Source organism: Rana temporaria, chromosome 2 (assembly GCF_905171775.1).
Source record: "Rana temporaria chromosome 2, aRanTem1.1, whole genome shotgun sequence".
NCBI classification, from domain to species: domain Eukaryota; kingdom Metazoa; phylum Chordata; class Amphibia; order Anura; family Ranidae; genus Rana; species Rana temporaria.
Window position 1 is genome coordinate 383,971,890 of NC_053490.1, and position 21,076 is coordinate 383,992,965.

At 40.8% G+C, this 21,076-nt stretch overlaps 1 protein-coding gene across 2 annotated transcripts in view; it reads left to right on the top strand.

The window, feature by feature from the left end:
- The first annotated feature begins 6,300 nt into the window (after positions 1-6,300).
- LOC120927324 (mucin-2-like) overlaps positions 6,301-21,076 on the top strand; it is a 35,574-nt gene continuing 20,798 nt past the window's right edge. The window contains exon 1 of one of the 2 annotated variants that reach the window (XM_040337912.1): positions 6,301-6,402. The gene's annotated coding sequence lies outside the window, so the exon portion shown is untranslated. The remainder of the gene's footprint in view (positions 6,403-21,076) is intronic. The other variant, XM_040337913.1, reaches the window with a different exon arrangement.

The following is a 21,076-nucleotide window of genomic DNA, read 5'->3' on the forward strand; positions in this document are numbered from 1 at the left end:
ATCTGACGGTAGCGCATGACTCTGGGTCGACCCGCACATTTGAAAAGTGGAAGGCTGATATACCTGACCTGGATGACGAAAAGTGGGAGGAATGCGTTTCCGTGTTCATCCCATCACTTATAGCAGCTAGGGATAGGTTTATCCAAATCAAATTCCTACATAGGGCATACTATACTCCTCAAAAGTTAGCCTGTATCTTCCCCCAACGAGACCCCCTCTGCCCGCGTTGTAGGGTTCAGGAGGGCTCGTTCTGGCATATGGTCTGGTCATGTCCCAAAATTCAACCCTACTGGGGCCGGGTGGCTGAGGTCTTGGGCGCGGTGTCTCAGCTGCAGATCCCGTTGCAGCCCCTGGTTTTTCTCCTGAGCCATTTGGAGGAGATTCAGGGGGACAGATACTCCAAGCTGTTTCTTACTTTCTCCCTCTTCTATGCCAGGAGGGAAATCCTCCTTAAATGGAAGGCGGCAGATCCGCCTACGGTGGATTCCTGGACCCTGTCTATCAATAAAGTACTCCCGCTATACAGGATCAAGTATGAGAGCAGACAGTGCCCGGCAAAATTTGATAAGGTGTGGTCTGGCTGGATTGATACCAGGGGTTAAATGTGGTTCCTGGTTTGGTTGATGAACTGTACCTGTATAATAACAGCTGTTCCTTATTGCCTCCCCCCCCCCTTTCCCCTCCCCCCCTCTCTGGGCACTTTGGTCTATCACTCCCCCTTTCCTGTATGATCCTCGGAGGGGGTGGGGTTCCGAAATTAATTCCGGTATGCTTCTTACGGTTCATGTGGGGGTTTGGATGTCCTGTCTTTCACCCTAACATTGTGTAGCGGCTAGGGAAACTGCTCTGTCTTAGCTCCTAAAGTTGCCCCTGATATTTGTATTGTGCTGTGCTTTTGTATACATGTGACGCTGTAACCCTGCTTTGTTTTCTCAATAAAACATCTCTGTTAAAAAAGTTGAGCAATGATTTTTCTACTTTGGTCCAAAATTATGTTCCCAGAAAATATGCAGTAAGGTGCCCTGCAGATCTGAGCAAATGTGGAAATATTTTTTGTAGTACTTTAGGGAATCTGTTTCAACAGTATAACATCTTATACCCTTGTTCCTACAACTAAAGTTATATTTCTGGTACAAACAATGGCAAAGTTATTTGCAAATTAAAAACATTACATTTGTTTCATGTTTTGTTAATTTTTATGCAACACCGAAAAGAAATACCAACCACAAATTTAGATGAGAAATTAAGTTTAAATATTAATGGTAAAAAGCTAAAAAATAGATAAAAAAATAAGGGGGTAACAGTTAAAGTGATACTAAACACACAGGGCTAGATTCATAAAGGACATGCGACGGCGTATCTTCAGATACACCGTTGTATGTCCGAATGAGTGCAGTCATATCTATGCGCCTGATTCAAAGAATCAGTTATGCATAAATTTGGCCTAGATACGAGCGGCGGAAGTGTCCTACGCCGTCATATTTTAGGGTGCATATTTACGCTGGCCGCTAGGGGCGCTTCCATAGATTTACGCGTAGAATATGCAAATGAGCTAGATACGCCGATTCAGAAACGTACGTCCGCCCGGCGCATTGATTTACGTCGTATACGTAAGGCTTTTTTCGGCGTAAAGTTACCTCTGCTATATGAGGCGTAGCCAATGTTATGTATGGACGTCGGGATAGCGTCAAATTTTCCATCGTTTACGTCATCTGCGTAAGTTGTACGCGAATAGGGCTGTGCGGAAGTTACGTTCACGTCGAAAGCATTGACTATTTGCGACGTGATTTTGAGCATGCGCACTGGGATACGTTCACTGATAGCGCATGCGCCGCTCGTTAGGAGCGTCAATTACGTGGGGTCAAGGCTCATTATAATACAACACGCCCACTGCCTGGACAATTTCAATTAGGCGGGCTTACGCCGGCCCATTTACACTACGCCGCGGTAACTTAGGACGCAAGTTTGTTGTGAATACGGTACCTGCCTCACTAAGTTACGGCGGCGTAGTGTATCTGAGATACGCTATGCCCGCCTAAAGATAGGCAATTCTACCTGAGTCTAGCCCACACTGTTTAATTTACATTATCCCTTCTATTTCTGTATGTGGATGATGGTATTGTAATTATTTTAATTAAAAAAAAACATCTAAGTACCTTTTTCTAATGGATATACAGTTGTCACATGACTCAGATCTTTCCCAGTCTGTCTGCAGGGAAACATAAGCATGAGGAGCTTCTAGATCTCTGCTGCTGGTCGCATTTAAAGTAGTGGTGCGGTGGCAATCAGTGCAGATGTGTGCAGGTACAGTGGTGGTCAGTGGAGAAGTGTGTGGGTGTAGTGGCAGTTAGGGATGAGCTTTGAGTTCGACTCGAACATTGCCTGTTCGCCAAACAGCGAACAATTTGCGGCAAATTCGAAAAGCCGCAGAACACCCTGGAAAGGTCTATGGGAGAAATCTAAAGTGCTAATTTTAAAGGCTTATATGCAAGTTATTGTCATAAAAAGTGTTTGGGGACCTGGGTCCTGCCCCAGTGGACATGTATCAATGCAAAAAAAGTTTTAAAAAAACGTCCGTTTTTTCGGGAGCAGTGATTTTAATAATGCTTAAAGTGAAACAATAAAAGTGAAATATTCCTTTAAATTTCGTACCTAGGGGGTGTGTAATGTATGCCTGTAAAGCAGCGCTTGTTTCCTGTGCTTAGAACTGTCTTTGCACAAAGGATAAAAAGTCATTTAAAATCACTCCTCCCGAAAAAACTGCAATTTTTTAAAAAAAAATTTGCATTGATACATGTCCCCTGGGCCAGGACCCGGGTCCCTAAACACTTTTTAGGACAATAACTTGCATTTTAACCTTTAAAATTAGCACTTTAGGTTTCAAACATTCGAGTCCCATAGACTTTAATGGGGTTCTAAAGTTCACACAAACTTTTGGTCTGTTCGCAGGTTCTGGTGCGAACCGAACGGGGGGGTGTTCGGCTCATCCCTAGTGGCAGTCAGTAAAGATGTTAGTTCTGCAGTGGTGGTCAGGGAGGATATTCATCACTTCGGTGGTAGTTGGTGAAGAAGTGTGTTGTTACAATAGTGTTTAGTGGAGAAGTGAATATCTATAGACATGCTTGTAGGAAGCGTGGACAGGGTAAAAATGTGTTGGTGCAGCGGTGGTAAGTCGAGAAGTGCTGTCAGTTTAGAAGTGTGCAGGTGCCATGGCTGTCAGTGGAGAGGTACATGGGTAGTCAGGGGAGAATTGAAAAGCAACAGAGGCAGTCAGTGAATACATATGTGGGTACAGGTGCGGCCAGTACCAGTCAGTGTAGAAATGCTTTGGAGCAGTGCCAGCCAGTGGAGAAAAGGGCTGGCACAGGGTGGTAACTGGGAAAGTGCACGGCTGCAGTTGTGGTCAGCAAAAACTGTGTAGGTACAGTAGCAGTCAGTGGAAAGTGTTGGAAAGTCAATAGGTGTGTTGGTAAAGTTGGTAAAGTTGGTGAAGTAGTGGTCAGTGGAGAAGTGCATGACTGCAGAGGTGATCAGTGGAAAAATGTGCAGGTGCAGTGGCAATTTGTGCAGAAGTATGAAGGAGGTTGTGAGTGGAGAAGTACATGGGTGCAATTTAGTGAACAGAGCAGAGGCTTCAATTTATTGTGTCGTTTCTTTAATAATTCCTTAGGTTAAGGTGACCAGATTTTTAAAATGAAATCCGGGGACATATTTTTTTTTTAATAGTAATGGTGGCAATCAGCAACTCTCTGCCCGTCACCCCACCTCACAGCCTGTCAAGTCTCACTCTCTGTGCCCCGACTACTACTGGGTGGGGAGCAAAGGAAGATCACTCCACCAGGGAAGGCAAGGAGATAAGCAAACAGGCAGGTGGCTGGCCGAGACTTGATTCAAGGCAGAAGAATATGCGAGCGGAGCTGAATGGGCATGCACCTGAAACTGAAGAAATATTCCCTCTGCTCCGACCAGCACATGATCATCAGAAAGGGGCACAGATAATGGAAAAAAATCCCCCCCCCCCTAAGCTTGTAGGAGCGGCGGAGCGGGGGTGTGTAATTCAGAATTTTTTTAAAATTCTGCACTGACTGTCTTTGAAATTTCCCCCAGCCCCTGTTCAAATCAAGGTCCGGGGACACGTGTCCTCAATCTGGGGACGAGGGATGTCTGGTCACCCTACCTTAGGTGTGAAATACATCAAAGGCTGGAACTTGTGCAGTGGTGTTTGGCAAAATGTAATAGAGATCACACCTTGGTCTGTGGATTCTATATTTTGGATCATACCACTTGAAGCTGGAGGTATCTTGGGAGATATGCTCTTGAAGTGGAGTTAATGCAGCATATACAGTATATGTTTGGAGCAGGGTCATTGCTGCATGGTATACATGATGTATCAAACTGTGCAGTGTTGCAGTTGATTGTGGTAATTGGAGAAGTGTGGGCAGTGGAGAAGTATGTGGGTGCAGTAATGATCAGTGAAGTGTGTTGGTACAGTGAGGGTCAGTGTAGAAGTTTGCTAATGCATTTAAGTTAAGTTCACCACTGCAATGGTGGTCAGTGATGAAGTGTGTTGGTACAGTGGTGGAGAGTGGAAAAGTATGTGGGTACAGTGGCTGGCTGTCATGGCATTTCTTGACTAATTCCTCTGCACCTGCACAATTCAGTAACCACCATTGCACCTATCTATTTCACTAGTGGTGGGTACCAGACTTAAAGCTGTTCTTTCACTATGCATAACCATGTAAGTGTGTATGTGTGTGGGTGGGGGGGGGGGGCTGGACAAGTTCTCATTTTTACTTTCTGTTTTAGAATAAAAATGTGGATGTGATATATATGAATAAAGGTATAAAGTTAATTTGCAGCAATCCACTATATGTAGGCTGTGTCCTAGAGCTAAGTTCTGTAAAACTCATTCTAGCACTTGGTACAGGATCTGTGCATGCATTGTCGTTCAGAGTGCTCTCCTGCTTGAGAGATTCTGCATAGTTCCAGCATTAACATTATCTGTCAGGCTGAAATTCAACAGCATGGGACATAAAACCCCCACTAGCAATCAGAATTAAAGCAAAGTTTGCTAATTAATGCTGGGTACACACAAAACATTTTTTTTCCTTCAACCCATTCGGCTGAACAAAAAAACAAAACTGAGAGGCGCACGCACACCTGTAAACCAGGAAGTTTGGCACAACGTATTGGTAGGTTGTGGTGTCTAGGGGGGCCACCACCCAGCAGTAAAAATGACTACTGGCTGGTCTGCAGGTGGTTAACAAACTGGAAATCGCATTGGCTCATAATCACTTATTATCAAAAGTACTGTAGAAATCAAAGGCTGCCACTACTAAATTAAAGCGGGAGTTCACCCGAAAAACATTTTTTAACACTAGATTGGGCCTAATTACGGGAAGCAGAATCGGGTGTTTTGTTTAAAATCAATGCAGTACTTACCGTTTTACAGATAGATGTTCTCCGCCGCTTCCGGGTATGGTCTTCGGGACTGGGCGTTCCCATTTGATTGACATCCTTCCGACGGTCGCATACAGCGCGTCACGAGTTGCCGAACGTCGGTGCGGCTCTATACGGCGCCTGCGCACCGACGTTCGGCTACTTTTCGGAAACTGGTGACGCGCTGTATGCGACGGTCGGAAGGCTGTCAATCAAATAGGAACGCCCAATCCCGTAGCCCATACCCGGAAATAGCAGAGAACATCTATCTGTAAAACGGTAAGTACTGCATTGATTTTAAACAAAACACCCGATTCTGCTTCCCGTAATTAGGCCCAATCTAATGTTAAAAATAGATTTTTTTGGGTGAACCTCCACTTTAAGATTACCGTGTTAATGTTTTAATTATTATGGTTTTATTATATGTTTTGGTGGTTATTAGAATTCAGAGACCACTTTTATATGGGAGCAGCAGTGGGAGAAGACTGCAGGAGGAACGTCATAGGACTACATTTTCATGATGGGACTTTGAAGGTGTTATTTCACACATAGGCATCCTAAAAAGACACCACCCAAAATCTAATAATAACTTTGGAAAGGAGTTACCATATTAATAAATTCTTGAGCCTAAGAATAATAATAATAAAAAAAAAACAGAAACGTAAGATAGACCGCTATTTAGCAGATATGCAAAGAAAAAAGTATGCACATGCCTTAAGGGAATTGTGAGAAACATGACTCTCTTACTAACGCAAGAATGGTCATCGTATTTTTTACGTTTGCATTTTTCATCCCTGCCCTTTAGGCTGAAGGAAATAGACCACAATTTATACTATTCTTGTTATGCCAGGTGTGGTCAAAATAATTGATGGGTAAAATATTAGTATACAGTTTGCTTGTGCTTAGACTTCAGTCTTTTGCCAGATGTTAAACGTAACAGGTGACACTGACAACTAAGAGAAGGTAAGTAATATAGGCTGTAATCCAATGTATATACAAATACCAGAACTAGATCAGAACAAATAGCTTATGAAAAATCATTTGTCTAAAAAACTATATTGCATGCCTTATTTGTTTTTTATTTATTTATTTTAAGACATATTATATGCTAGACCAGTTGTGTGAGAATTTGTGGCATACTGTTGCATCTCAGTTTGTGTACTTCGTTCAAATGGGTAATAAAATATTTTATAGATCCAAAAACACGTTATTGAGATCTAGTGCTGGAATTGTGCTGTATTTAAGTACCAGTATAATATAGTAAATGTTAACTTAAAGACTGCATGGATATTTGTGAAAATTTATATTTATAATAAAACAAAACTCACACACAGTTTTATTGCAAACTATGCAATTGAACACAACGTTATGTTTGGTGACTTAGTAACATAGCTGAAAACTGCCTATTTTTTTTTTTATTCTTATAATTTATTTATTATTATTATTATTATTATTATTATTATATTATTTTATTATTATTCTTTTATCCAGAAGAATGTAAAGCAAATTACTAGTTAATCCTAAAAGTAATGAATAAAAACTCCTTTGGCCTCCAATGATACATTTTAATATTTATATCACTGGAGATGCCAGTAAGACAGACATCCACTCTTCATCCTAATATATTGAGGTACACTCATTTGTCTTTGTTTTTAAGTGCACACCATATATATTTTCAACAGTAGCATGAGTAAGCTTATGAATGCTAAACTACCTAAAATATCTTTACAGTACTTGCTAAAGTGGGTACATTTTATGGGTCTTATTATCACTACATATATGGCACCTATGGTTAAGCCTTTCTTGTTTATTTTTTATTTTTAGAGATGTATTGTCTTATATTTTATTATTACAAACAACTTTTAAAACACATGGTAGGCAATACGTTAAAGCTAAGGTGTATCTATAGACAAAACAGATTTTTTTTTTTTTTTAAATAGGCAATGGTTTAAACCCTTTTATAATTTTTTTACATATACGCTCTAATGAGACATTTATCTTTAACTCCTGTCCTGTAGACAAAACAGGAACTGAGAGAAAATCAGAATTTTTTACTTTTCTCTTAAAGTACAGTGGGCCAGATTCTCAAAAGAGATACAACGGCGTATCTCCAGATACGCCGTGGTATCTCTGAGTCTGGCCGGTCATATCTATGCGCCTGATTCTTTGAATCAGTTAAGCAAAGATTTCTATTAGATCCGACCGGCGTAAGTCTCTTACGCCGTCGGATCGTAACTGCATATTTACGCTGGCCACTAGGGGCATGTACGCTGATTTACGCGTTGAAATATGTAAATCAGCTAGATACGCGAATTCACGAACGTACACCCGGCCGACGCAGTACAGATACGCCGTTTACGTTAGGCTTTTCTCGGCGTAAAGTTACCCATGCTATATGGTGGCGTAAGTGCGGCGTACCAATGTTAAGTATGGCCGTCGTTCCCGCAACGAAATTTGAAAATTTTACGTTGTTTGCATAACTCGTCTGTGAATGGGGCTGGAAGTAATTTACATTCACGTCAAAACCAATACGTCCTTGCAGCGTATTAGGAGAAATGCACACTGGGAGATTTCCACGGACGGCGCATGCGCCGTTCGTGAAAAACGTCAATCACGTCGGGTTACAGAACATTTACATAAAACACGCCCCCCTGTTCCAAATTTGAATTAGGTGGGCTTACGCCGGCCTATTTACGCTACGCCGCCGCAACTTACGGAGCAAGTGCTTTGAGAATACAGCACTTGCCCGTCTAAGTTGCGGAGGCGTAACGTAAATAGGTTACGTTACGCCCGCACAAAGTTACGCAAAACTACGAGAATCTGGCCCAGTATGTCTACATGTTTTTTGGATAGTCCAGTGAATGGTTAAAATATCCAAGAATATTTTTTTTTTTTTGCTGTCCGTTTTATTGAGGACATGTCATCTTCTCTCTGAGGAGCATAACAGGAATTAAAAGGAAAGCCTTTCCAAGTGAAGGGAAATCTGTTGTTGTTATCACAACAGGTATTCCGATTGGAAGATTTTCCATCATCTTTTCTTCTGGTGACAACCACAATACTTTGGATTTCAGATCTCTTTCTGTCCCAGTGAAAGTAGTGACCAGAACAAACATATGGGAGAATCTCAGAGATGGCAACAGAGATAACAATAAAAAAAATGGGAGATTCCAACCCTGCTTCACTCTATTTGAAGCTAAAAAATAAGCGTTTTGAAACAGAAAAAATTGACTGTAAACTATAAAGACTAGACACCATCTATTTATATAAAGAATAGTTTATCATGCTTTATTTCAACATACAGAGAAACAGCAAGCAGTGTCTGATTTGAGTGTCTAAACCAGTGCATTTTGATTGCATAGTTTTAGAAAATTCTTTTAATTTGAGTTTTCATAAAAATAGAGAAAGAAAAACACATAAAACATTTAAAGACAGCCAGACAACGAGGCGACACATGACGCACTTGACAAACAAGTCCTTAAAATTAGGCCAACAGTATAGCTCCAAGACCAATATACAGCTGTGATAACAGTAATTCCACCGTACATCTAAATCAAATTTTAATTCTTCGAATGTGACTTCTACTGGCTCCCATTTCTAATAACATTCTATGGGTCAGAAGTAATATTCAACAGACCCCGAGTATAGTACACAAATGCCCAGCCCACATCAGGGAAAACTCTAAACACAATCCCAATATATCGGTAACAAACTCCACATACATAAGATATTGCAACTACCATGAGCCTTATATTATACCAGTTTAATAAGACACTGTAGATACACTATTCTTCCACCCACCCCACACTTTATTTAACTTATTGGGTGTTCCTCAACTAGTATATGTGGCTTTATACAAAGGAAGGCCTTATTAATAAGTGCCTTCCAGGCCAGAGCAGCAGGAGGTGTAGGCTTTTTCCAAGAGAGAACTATCAGCTTTCTAGCATAATAAAACAGTAATGTCAAAAGGGTAAGTGTTACTTTCTTAGGGGCCAGGGCATCAACTAGTCCCAGGAGACACACTTCAACGGTTGGCCTAACACAGAGTTTTAGTGTCATAAGATAAAGTGGAGAACTCCACAAAACAGTGACTCTTCTTCATTATCTTCATGCTTATGTAGAAAAAATTGTATGACCAGGTCAGCCCAAATTTCGGATTATTTAAAGGCCATGGTTAAAGGGTTGTAAAGGTTCGTCTTTTATTTTCTAAATTGATTCCTTTAAGCTAGTGCATTGTTGGTTCACTTACCTTTTCCTTCAATTTCCCTTCTAAATGTTTTTTTTTTCTTTGTTTAAATTTCTCACTTCCTGTTTCTCCTCAGTAAGCTTTCCACCATCATTCGAGTGGTGGAAAGTAATTAAGAACAGCTTACTGAACAAATTACTCAGGAGGAACAGGAAGAGAGAAATTCAGACAAAGAAAACAAAGATAAAAAACATTTAGAAGGGAAATCAAAGGAAAAGGTACGTGAACCAACAATGCACTAGCTTAAAGTAACCTATTTAGAGAGTAAAAAACAAACGTTTACAACCCATTTAAAGGGTCACTAAAGGAAAAACATTTTTTTGCTGAAATGACTGTTTACAGGGTATAGAGACATAAAAGTTAACCGATTCCTTTTAAAAATGATTACAAATAGATAAAAATCAATCATATAATGTGCCTGCAGGTTAGTTTCACTTTTAAACTGGTTTCATGTTCCTGTGAACTAGAGAGACACACACAGAACAAAAACAAACAAATCCAGGGCAGTGTTTTGTTTTTAAAATGAATCTGATTGGTTCTGTTAAGTTTTAGACACACAGTAATGACAGCTTAGACCACAGTGAAAAGCTCCCAGTACTGTGGTTATAAGGAGCCAGACAAGCAGGAAGTGTGGAGATCACAGCAGAATTACAGCAACTTCAAAGCAAAAACGAACAATAAGGACATGAAACCAGTACTGCAGTAAGGTAAGGGAAGCTATTTAGCTAAAAAAAAATGTTCCTTTAGTGATCCTATAAGGTTTAAAGTGATTGTAAAGTGTTGTTTTTAAAAAACAAACATGTTCCTCCTCTGTGCAGTTGGTTTGGAATATAGCAGCCTAGATCCTCCTCTTCCCAGGTCCCTCTTTGCTGCTCCTGGCCCCTCCCTGGTCGAAATAAGTCCTTTTGCATGGGGATCATTTTTGCATATGCTTTCAAAACGTGATAATTTATCAAGTGTATATTTTCCTTGGATATGGGGTGTAAATTTTTTTTTATTTGTAGATATCTAAGAAGTTCTGAGTTTGGAAGTCCATGTCTTTCACATAAGTCAGGAAAACGGAATAAAGGAAGTCAAGTATATCAGATTATGTAGTCGAGTTAATTTTGAAGTGGTCCAGGCTTTAAAGGATTTAGGAAAGGTCTAGGCAGGGTAGAAAAGGGGATTTTTAATGAATGATAAAAATGGAATATGTGGAGATTGTACGCCGTTTGTTGATTTAAATCTATTCCAAATAGTAAGAGAATGTTTGGTAACAGGATTAGTAATTGTTTTATGATCAGAGGTTCGCAGCCATAATAGATTAGAAATAGATAAAGGATCACAATCTATTGACTCCAGGGTTACCCAGAGTGGGATTTCAGAAGTTGCATTATATTTAGTTATTTGTGCCAGATGGGCCGCATAATAATAGGTAAATAGATTAGGAAATCCAAGACCACCTTTACATTTTTGAAGGTATAGAGTATGATTAGGTAAACGGGGTTTTGAAAAGACCCAAACAAACTTTGTTATTTTCCACTGCTAAATTCTGCTATAAAAAGTACGCTGGAACAGAGATGGGTAGAACGCAGAAAAAAGAAATGATTTTGGGTAATCTAGTCATTTTAATAACGTTCATTTTACCTATCCACAATATGGGAAGAGAAGACCATTATGTAATAAAGAAGTAATGCAATGTAAAATAGGTGGGAAATTGGCTGAGAAAAGTTCAGTAATATTAGGTGTAAGAGTGACTCCTAGATAAGAAAGGCCAGTAGTGGACCACAAGAAGGGAAGAGATGTCTGTGCTTGTTGTACTTCTGAAGGAGATAGGGTGCCAAAGATTTAATGAATAAGCCTGATATGTGGGTAAAATGATTTAGTTTCCGAATTAGGTTGGGAGCGGAAATGAGGAGAGGACATAAAAATAAAAATGTCATTGGCAAATAAGCAAATTTTATGTTGACATCCAGCTAATTCAAGGCCTTTAATAGAAGGGTCAGAGCGAATTGATTGAGCAAGAGGTTCAATGAGGAGAGCAAATAAAAGTGGAGAAAAGTGGGCAATAATGACAAGTTTCTCTCTCTCTCTCTCTCTCTCTCTCTCTCTCTCTCTCTCTCTCTCTCTATATATATATATATATATATATATATATTTATATATATATATATATATATATATATATATATATATATATATATATATATATATATATATATATAAAATAAATTAGATTTGTATACTGCATATTTTACATAGGCTTTGGGATTGTTATATAATGATGAGGTCCAACTAGGGAACTGGGGACCAAATCCCCAGCATTGTAGGACATAATGAAGGTATGGCCATGAGACCATGTCAAATGCTTTTTTGACATCTAAGAATAAGAGGCAAAGAGCAATTTGTCTTTTTTTGGCAGCATGTATCAGTAATGTTGCCCTATATATATTATCTCCTGATTGATGCCTCAGGTTAAAGCCTACTTGATCTCTATGTATTAAAGATTTTATTATATTGTTTAAACGTGTTGCTAAGACTTTCGCTAAGAGTTTAATGTCTAAATTAAAGGGGTTGTAAAGGTAAAAAAAAAAAATCCCTAAATAGCTTCCTTTACCTTAGTGCAGTCCTCCTTCACTTACCTCATCCTTCGATTTTGCTTTAAAATGTCCTTATTTCTTCTGAGAAATACTCACTTCCTGTTCTTCTGTCTGTAACTACACACCGTAATGCAAGGCTTTCTCTCTGGTGTGGAGAAAGCCTTTTTGAGCGGGAAGGGGGCGAGCAGGCAAGTCAGGACACTCTCTACTTTGCAGATAGAGAAAGGAGCTGTGTGTTAGTGGCACTCCTGCTCGCCCCCTCAAGAGGCTTTCTGCACACCAGGGAGAAAGCCTTGCATTACTGTGTGTAGTTACAGACAGAAGAACAGGAAGTGAGGATTTCTCAGAAGAAATAAGGACATTTAAAAGCAAGATGGAAGGATTAGGTAAGTGAAGGAGGACTGCACTAAGGTAAAGGAAGCTATTTAGGGGGAAAAAATTACCTTTACAACCCCTTTAAGTAGGGAAATAGGTCTATAGTTGGAGCAAGACGTTTCATCTGAATTTGGTTTGGGAATAATTGCTGTTAGAGTTTCAGGTCGAAAAGAGTGTCCAGCGAGAAGAGAATTAAGGGCTTCGGTCAATAATAGAGTTAGGATATGAGCAAACATCTTATAATATATGGCTGTAAATCCATCTGGGCTTGGGCATTTATTTAGTTTAAGGGATTTAATAGCCATATTAATTTCACTAGTGGTTATGGGATTTTCAAGGCTATCTTGTTGAGCCAAGGGGATAGATGGGAATGTGATATGTGAAAAGAATGAATCTGCAGAAGCTTGATCTAGGGTTTCTTTTTTTTTATATAAAGAAACAAGATGTTTTTAAAAGTGAAGAAGAAGAATTTTCACAGGATTACTGGTGTATGTATCTTGTGACAGTTTCAGACGTATTGGTTTGGAGGAGTGAGTAGACTAATGCCGCGTACACACGATCATTTTCCGGCATGAAGAAAACGTTGTTTTTCAAAAACTTCATTTAAAATGATCGTGTGTGGGCTACACATCATTTTTCAGGTTCTGAAAAACGACAAAAAAAAAAATTCGAACATGCTGCATTTTTAAACGTAGTTTTATACGATGTTGTTTTTCGGGTTGTAAAAAATGATTGTGTGTGGGCTAAAACAAAGTAAAATACCCACACATGCTCAGAAGCAAGTTATGAGACGGGAGCGCTCGTTATGGTAAAACTACCTTTCATAATGGAGTAATAGCACATTCATCACACTGTAACAGACAAAAAAGCGCGAATCGTCTTTTACTAACACGGAATCAGCTAAAGAAAGCCAAAGGTGAATAGAACTTCCCCTTTATAGTGCCGTCGTACGTGTCATGATGGGTGTGTTCAGCATTATGAAATGACATTTACATAAAATGATTGTTTCCTTTATGTGGTTTCTGGTTTTTGAGACATGTCATGCAATTTCATGATTAATAAATATGTACCTCCTTTTATTACCCACACCATATCTGCAGCCTCATTTAACCTCCCTGGCGGTATGATTCTGTCTGGAATTACGTACCAAAAGCGGTACATTTATTTTGCAAGGAAATTGGCGTTTTATACTGTAGGCCTGTAATTTTTAGAAATAACTCACTTAAATCTGACCAAGCAAGAGTCTTGTAGGCATCCCGGGTATGATTTTTTTTTTAAAACAAAATTATAAATTATAATATAATAAATAATTATAAATAATTATAACAAATAATAATATAATTATAATAAAAATTATTCAATAATGTAATCAACTCAAAATCACTGAAATTTGCAGTTGCAGAATTATTTTATTTTATTTTTTTTATGACGAATTTCCCCGCAAATCGCTATCGCACATTTCTGCAAGTGATTATAATTTATTATCGCTGTTTTCTAGCTGATCTAAAACCATTTTTGACATAAAGGGACACTTTTGGACAATCTACAGTTTTTAGGCAGAAATTAAATTTTTTATTATATAAAAGTACATGTAGGACACTGGGCAGACCACTAGGGACAAGGGGGGTGTGTATTTTTTACATACAGTACTGTAATCTATAAGATTACAGTATACTGTATGTAATGTGTTTGTTTACTTTTTTGAATTTGGCGCCGTTCTCCGTCCCCGTGCGTCGTAACGTCGCAGGGAACGGAGATCGGCGGCACACGGAGACTGTGAATCGAGCGAGGAGGTCCCGCTCTCTCACACAGCGGGTGGCATCGCTGGATCCAGGGACAAGGTGAGTAAACCAAGCCTGTGGATCCAGCGAAGGTAAGCCCATCCAGCCCGAGCGTGACTCGGGTTTGCCGATCCTAACATGTAAAACCAACCCCGAGTCACGCTCGGGTTTACCGTCAGGGGGGTTAAAGTCCCAAATTTCCTTTTTTCAAATTTTAAAACAGGGATGGAGGTGCACTTCATATGTGCCTCATTTAAAGTCCCAAACTCTCCTTCCTTTTTTTCCCCATTTATTACAGGTGGTCAAAACTCATAAAATGGGCACTTTATTAATTTGTGAAGGGGCGGACAGTCATGACTGACTTCCATGTCACTCACCAACCAGCCAGCTGTCCCCATACATGTTCTGTTCGAATTCCATTGGGATGGGGCTCTGACGGTATATGTAGCTGTCGTGGCTGGACCCTGGGTGTTTGGCACGGACGTGCCATATGAGGCATTGGGCATCGGCTATCACCTGTACGTTGATGGAATGCCAATGCTTCCGATTGTGGTATAGGTGCTCTGTGTCACGGGGGGGCCGTAGTGCCACATGTGTGCAATCAATGGCCCCCACGGTGCGTGGGAATTCTGCAATTCTGTAGAAATCACGCATTGCCTTCACCCGCAGGTCCTCCTGGGTGGGTCTGATGATTTGGTTGGCCAGGCATCTGAGGATTGTGGGGACAACCTGGGCACACATCTGCTAATGGAGGATTGTGCCATCCCAGCCACCACTCCACTTGTACGCTGAAAAGAGCCACTGGCAAGGAAATGGAGTGTTGCCAGGACCTTGACCAGTGGCTCCACTGCATGTGAGCGTTTTGTCTGGCTGGTGATGTCATCTTTCAGGGTTGTGGTTAATTCCAGGATGGCAGTAGGGGTGAATCTGAAGATGCGATACACCTCCGAATCACCCATGCCAAAGACGTTTATGCGCGGTCGGTATATCCTCTCCCATGCCCTCCTCCTTCTACGCGCATCTAAAGCCAGTAGTATAGCTATGACCATGGATGCCCCTGGCATGTTGGCATACAGATTGTTGTCCTGCAAGTGTGGGTGCTCAGCTCGTCCCTAACGGTGCTGCTAAAGCTCACCTGCACACGTCTGGTGCAAAGTTAAAGCTGCTTTTATGAGGGGTAACTTTAGACCGGACGTACAGCTTACGCGCACAGCGCGTAGCCTGCGCCGGACAAAATTACTTTCGTGGATCGTTGTATCTCCCTCATTTGCATATTTGCATAGCAAAACAATGGTGCGTCCAGCGTATTTTTGCGCCCACGATGCGCCAGTGTAGAAAAATTACGTCGGTCGGAAAAACCTAGTTTTCAGGCGTATCTCGTTTTGGGGATACGGCGCATAGATACGCCGGCGCATATTTACACCTACGCCGCGCATCTCGAGATACGCCGGCGTAAGTGCTTTGTGGATCTGCCCCCAAGTGTCTAATAGAGAATGTTGCTGGAGTAATTGCTGCAATGCATGTTTCCGGGGAATTGAGGTGATGGGAATTGGGGATTGTATAGAAATGGATAAAGGACTTGATTTGAGTCTTCACAAATTAATAAAGTGCCCATTTATTTATTTTTATCCACCTGTAATAAATGGGGAAAAAAAGGAAGGAGAGTTTGGGACTTTAAATGAGGCACATATGAAGTGCACCTCCATCCCTGTTTTAAAATTTGAAAAAAGGAAATTTGGGACTTTAAATGAGGCTGCAGACATGGTGTGGGTAATAAAAGGAGGTACATATTTATTAATCATGAAATTGCATGACATGTCTCAAAAAACAGAAACCACATAAAGGAAACAATCATTTTATGTAAATGTCATTTCATAATGCTGAACACACCCATATATTGTGTGCATGTGCAAAATAGGCAGTAAAGGTACAACAGTGCATAACCTGGCGCCACACAGTGGTCTGTATTGATCGATGAGTACAGTATATACATTAACATATGTACAGATGTCACATTAACAGCAGTAGCAGCAAGGAAAATATTAATATTAAAACAATATAAAAATATAAAAATATTAAAACAAGTGGAACCATCAGGGATTGATAGTAGTATTCATCAACTTTAAAATTTTATAAGGGCATATATCCGCATCTCTCGTGCCCGACGCGTTTCGTGTCAATGACACTCATCAGTGGCTGATGCTTGGGATATCTACAAAGTAAATAGTATAGGGTATAGTTATTTGATCTAGTGGTGATCAAAATAAATAACAATCATAATAGTAAAAGAGGGAACAAAAAGGTCCGCCTTGAGTACTTACATGGAATCTAGGAGGTAGGTGTGGTAAGTATGGAGCTGAGGCCAAAAAATGGTCCGCCACGGGAGCTGAGGTGATGTCTGGCCGCACACCGACAGGGCGCACCGAGGAAACCCTCCCCACAGACATAGAAGATGGTATGCTGGCATATAAGATGACACAAAGTGGTGAACCGATGGTGACAGCCAAAGGAAATCTATAAAATAATACAATGCCAAGATGTCAAGATGTCAAACTCAATTTAAGCCAAATGGAGGACAGATAGCCCACGTCAAATGAAGGACAAATACCCCAAGTATGATAGTAGAGGGAGTAACCTTGTGCTAGTGTACTGAGAACCCTGGCATCCAGGGGAGCAGAATGGGGTAAAATGGTCTGACGTGGTGTCTCCAAAGAATGGCAGGCAAGTCTGTGTCTGGGGAGGACCTCAATATAAACGCCCCGCACAAGTGCATGCTGACAATCACCAGCGTCACGCGGGCACGGCGCAAACTAGGAGGAGCACTGACGTAGGCGGATCCCCGCCCACAGTAGACACTCTGTATACCAGTTGAATCGGCTGAGAAGGAAACCTCACGCCCAGCGTCCTGACGCCATAATGACGTCATACGCTGGGCGGGATGCGTGGCGCCGATGCATTGTGAGCGCAACCCCCGACATCCCTATCGACCCTGGAAGGGGGCGGGAGAGAGGATGACAAAGAGGCGGCGCACAGAGCGCATCGCAGCTTCCGATCAGACAGGCACATGGGTGGCCCCGGACATACAGTGGAACCACAACTAAGTCCCAGAACCATGACACAACGCATGTATGCTGATAAAAACTCACGGGCACAGGGTAACCATGCCCTGAGTATAACCAGCCCAGACTAGGTACATGGCCCATCCGTGGCTGAGCAGCCCAACATCTGGGTGGCAGGGAAACACTGCCAACCCTGTCTAGCAAGCCTTCATCCCTATGCAGAAAAAAGAGAAAGGCGAGTTTGGGACTTTAAATGAGGCACATTTGAAGTGCACCTCCATCCCTGGTTCAAAATTTGAAAAAAGGAAATTTGGGACTTTAAATGAGGCTGCAGACATGGTGTGGGTAATAAAAGGAGGTACATATTTATTAATCATGAAATTGCATGACATGTCTCAAAAAACAGAAACCACATAAAGGAAACAATCATTTTATGTAAATGTCATTTCATAATGCTGAACACACCCATATATAGTGTGCATGTGCAAAATAGGCAGCAAGGGTACAACAGTGCATTACCTGGCGCCACACAGTGGTCTGTATTGATCGATGAGTACAGTATATACATTAACAGCAGTTGCAGCGAGATAAATAAAAAATATTAAAACAAGTGGAACCATCAGGGATTGATAGTAGTATTCATCAACTTTAAATGATATAAGGGCATATATCCGCATCTCTCATGCCCGATGCGTTTCTTGTCAATAACACTCATCAGGGGCTGATGCTTGGGATATCTACAAAGTAAATAGTATTGGGTATAGTTATTTGATCTAGTGGTGATCAAAATAAATGATAATAGTAAAAGATGGAACAAAAAGGTCCGCCTTGAGTAATAAATAGGAAAGGAAAGATATTAGAGTTTTGTTTGGAGCATAATAGGATACTACTGTGAGAAAAGAGAACTCATTTTAACGTATATCCCTACAGGGTGATACTGGGGGTATACTGATAATAATGTGACACCGTCCCGGTAATGTATGGATTTTGAATAAAGAATGATGAGCGCAAACTGAAAATCTAAAAGTGAATATAAAGACAGTCCATAGGGGACTGATAACAATCAATAAAGATATGCAGTGAATTCAAAATTAGTGAAATAACCCAAAACTGATAATAAATCCAAAAATAAAAGTCCAAATATATAAATCAAAGTTTGGATAAATCAATCTAGTGTGCCAGTGATAAACAAAACTTCTGCACTTCGGGCATCAATGTGGACAATCTTGATAACTCTTTGCTTAGCCTGGGCTCGCAGTGCGCTTACCTCCAGACACTAGGTCATGCGTGTCAACGAAATCCTCACAAAACTGGAACAGAATCCAAACAGTGGGTAACACGTGTTGCACGGAATCTTCCCAGTGCTGAGATAGAATCGAGGGGCGTTCTCTGTATCCAATACCAGTATAGGTCCAGGCGCAGCGAAGTCGACTCCACAGGATAGCCACAAGGTGTATCAGGAGCAAATGTAGAAATAAAAAGCTCTCATGGTGAAGTATGCAAGCACTTTAAAATTTAATAAAGGTAAAAATGTGCTTACATTGAAAAAACGAATAAAACGCCAAACAGCGGCACTTCTGGTGGACGGTCAGGGTGTCACGTCACTTCCGGTCACATCTAACCTTATGCATTACGTCACGACACGTCACTTCATCGGATACACCTTAATAAAATGGGAATGGTTGGTGATATTAACTTCCTGTTTGTGGCACATTAGTATATGTAAGGGGGGAAACTTTTCAAGATGGGTGGTGACCATGGCGGCCATTTTGAAGTCGGCCATTTTGAATCCAACTTTTGTTTTTTCAATAGGAAGAGAGTCATGTGACACATCAAACGTATTCGGAATTTCACAAGAAAAACAATGGTGTGCTTGGTTTTAACGTAACTTTATTCTTTCATGAGTTATTTCATGAGTATACATCCTAAAATGTACTATAAGGGGTTTTAATATTGTACGAGTGGAAGGGACTCAGGGAGCGCTAAATGTCCGTGGGTTAGGGGCGCAAATTACGCCGATAACCCACGATAGGAAAATAATTTTACCGTTAGGGGTCCCCACAACTTGGGAAATTTTATCAAGGGGTCACGGCACTAGAAAGGTTGAGAACCACTGCTCTAAACGCTCGACAGGGATTGACGGCTGTAACTCTTGGAATAAGGCAGTTATAGTGGACTGGAGATCAATAAATGCCTCAGGAATCCCACGAATATGTAAATTAAAACGACGCGCTCTATTTTCAAAATCTTCTTAACATGCATTTAGAGTAAGGTTTTCCTCCTTTAAGATTCTCTTATTCGTGTATGTGAGATTGTACGTTTGTTTCCACTTCATCAACTCTATTTTCCAGGTCTAATGTGCGTTGACCTAATTCACAAATTTCTTTAGTCAAACTGTTTGTGATATGGTCAGATGTCTGTCTTTCTATGCTTTCTGAAGCATATTTTCAAATTGTTTTAATATGCTAGGATGTATGGACTCTACTTTCATATACTGTGCAGAGTTATTAAAATCATAGTCAGTCTCCTCATAAGCTGCCTGTGACTGCTGTTTCTGCCTAGCAGTTTGTGAGGTACTTGTGTGAGGAGAAGGGGGCGGTGCCATTTTCGTTACTGCTCTGGGCTGAATGTCTTTAGTATTTTTATTACCATTCTTCAGGCGGGCACCCCCAAGTACCATTTTTTTTAAATTCCATGTACCTCTGTGAAGGTGAGTCGGGTTCTGCCGGAACCGAGCCGTGTGGGCCTTTTATGAGGCTGCGGAATCCTGAGAGTTACAGAGCTTCAGTAGGACATGTCTGACTCCACCCACTTCCTGTTTGGCTGTGCATATCTTAAGTACTTTCTAGTCAGTGACCAAGAACAAGCAGGCGGCTAATGAGTTTGCACTGACTTTTTTAGTTTTGTATACAGTGGAAATAAGTATCTATGTCAGGTTTTTATTGCTGTCTGCATTCATGCTGAGGTGGTCCACCTTCTCTGTTTGTCGAGGTGATCATTTTGCAGTTATCTCCAGAGGTTTTAACGAGAATGCCTATTCAGGTGATGATTGCCTAATTTTGTAGTTTTCTTCTCATGTGCTGTTGTCTCTCTGGGACAGAAAGTGAAGGTACATTTCCCCAAATGGACAAAAGACAGCAAAAAAAGTTTTGGCTTTAGATTTTCATTGGCCTCATGCATACTGGTTTACTGTAAACGCTGTTTCTCCTGAAGGAGAGAGTTCAGACTGGGGGAGTGTCCAGTTAATGGTGTTGCACTGATTATGTACTAATAAGAAGTGTGATAATAGGAAGAGATAGCTCAACTCTTTATAAATGGGAACCTAGTTGAACTGAAATTTTATTTCTACAGTAAGTCATATATAAATTGGATTTGGGTTTCTAGAACACTGACCTGAAGTTTCATTGGGGTACAACCTATATGCTAAAGATGGTTTGCACCTAAATGGAAGAGGTTCTGATGTGCCGGGAGAGAAGTTTGAGGGAAGGCTGGAGGAATAATTAAACTAGGACTGAGGGGGGGGGGGTGAATTTGATTATAATGGGGCAGACAGGTGTCAGTCCCAGTTGGTGGGTGGAATAGGGAAAGTTTGGGGGGGGG